A 1,155-nucleotide genomic window follows, 5' to 3' on the forward strand; every position below is an offset into this window, starting at 1 on the left:
AGCGAGGAGTGTGTATGAAATTGAACAGGAGACTTAGGGTTATTACTCTTGTGAATACTCTTGGCTGGAGTATGGGGGCATTAGGTAAATAAGGTTGTGTTGATATTATGCAAGCACATCTAGATGACCAATACAAGTATTAAATATGTCGAAGGATATTATTAGAGTGCTGGACGAGTGGAGATTTCTATAGAATTGTCATGTGTGATATGTCACTGTTATCAAATGTATTGATTGCTGATTTACAACAGTGGAATTTGGGTTGATATGTGGTGGAGGCAAACAACGGGTGTCGATAGCAAGCCGCGGGAGGTTTCTTGTATATCACAATCATTAGATAATAAAAATATCATAAAACATTTCAAAATGATGCCTACAAAAGCCTGTGTATCCCTCCACCCTATCCTGTAAATACATTATACAGAGGATTATGAACAGACAGGTTCCTTTGTTTTATTGTCCTAATACAGAACCATTTTTCCCATTTTTGAGCTATAAATCTGATGTAAAGATGACTTTGGAGATTTGCTAAGCCTGAGTATGTTGTCACTTGTATTTGCATAGGATTTCATTACATCTCCAGTTTTGGGTTGACCCCCCAGCCTGGGCAGATGTTTTACAATGCTGACCCCATCCATTCAGCACCATATTGGCCCTGCACTGTCCGCAGCTCTTTGTGATCAGTCAGGAATAGCCGGCTGTGTACATTTACATGGAGCTTTGCATGAGAATAAAGCCTCCCTATCTCAGCCATTGCCGGGAGGCCTGCAGTGCGCACCGATCACCACAGGGGGCGCCCCTCGGCCTGTGCACCAATTTGACAGCATTAGAGGAGGAAACCCATAGCCAGATGCTGTGACCGGGGAGATCAGGACGGGGAGAGCTGCGGATTGGCCACGGACCGGGTGTCTTTCTATACGGAGGTAAGCAACACAAATCGTGTGTTATGATGGCCGCCTTTCATTCATTATATGTAATGATGTGTTACCAAGGGGATCGGTGTGTAAGAACCGGCCATTGTGTGTATCGGGGTCTATTGTAGTAGTTATGGTGCTGCCGGGCTATTTATATACCGGGGATCTATATATACACTGCGACATCGGGTCATCGGAGGACAGCTGGACGATCGCCTAGTGTAGCCCCGTATTGTGGTGT

General features: G+C 44.7%; 1 protein-coding gene across 2 annotated transcripts in view; it reads left to right on the plus strand.

Moving 5' to 3' along the window:
• The first annotated feature begins 821 nt into the window (after positions 1–821).
• Positions 822–1,155, plus strand: part of B4GALNT1 (beta-1,4-N-acetyl-galactosaminyltransferase 1) — a 63,846-nt gene continuing 63,512 nt past the window's right edge. For both annotated transcript variants that reach the window (XM_072407261.1, XM_072407277.1), the window contains exon 1: positions 822–923. The gene's annotated coding sequence lies outside the window, so the exon portion shown is untranslated. The remainder of the gene's footprint in view (positions 924–1,155) is intronic.

Source organism: Pyxicephalus adspersus, chromosome 1, assembly GCF_032062135.1.
Source record: "Pyxicephalus adspersus chromosome 1, UCB_Pads_2.0, whole genome shotgun sequence".
Classification (NCBI taxonomy): domain Eukaryota; kingdom Metazoa; phylum Chordata; class Amphibia; order Anura; family Pyxicephalidae; genus Pyxicephalus; species Pyxicephalus adspersus.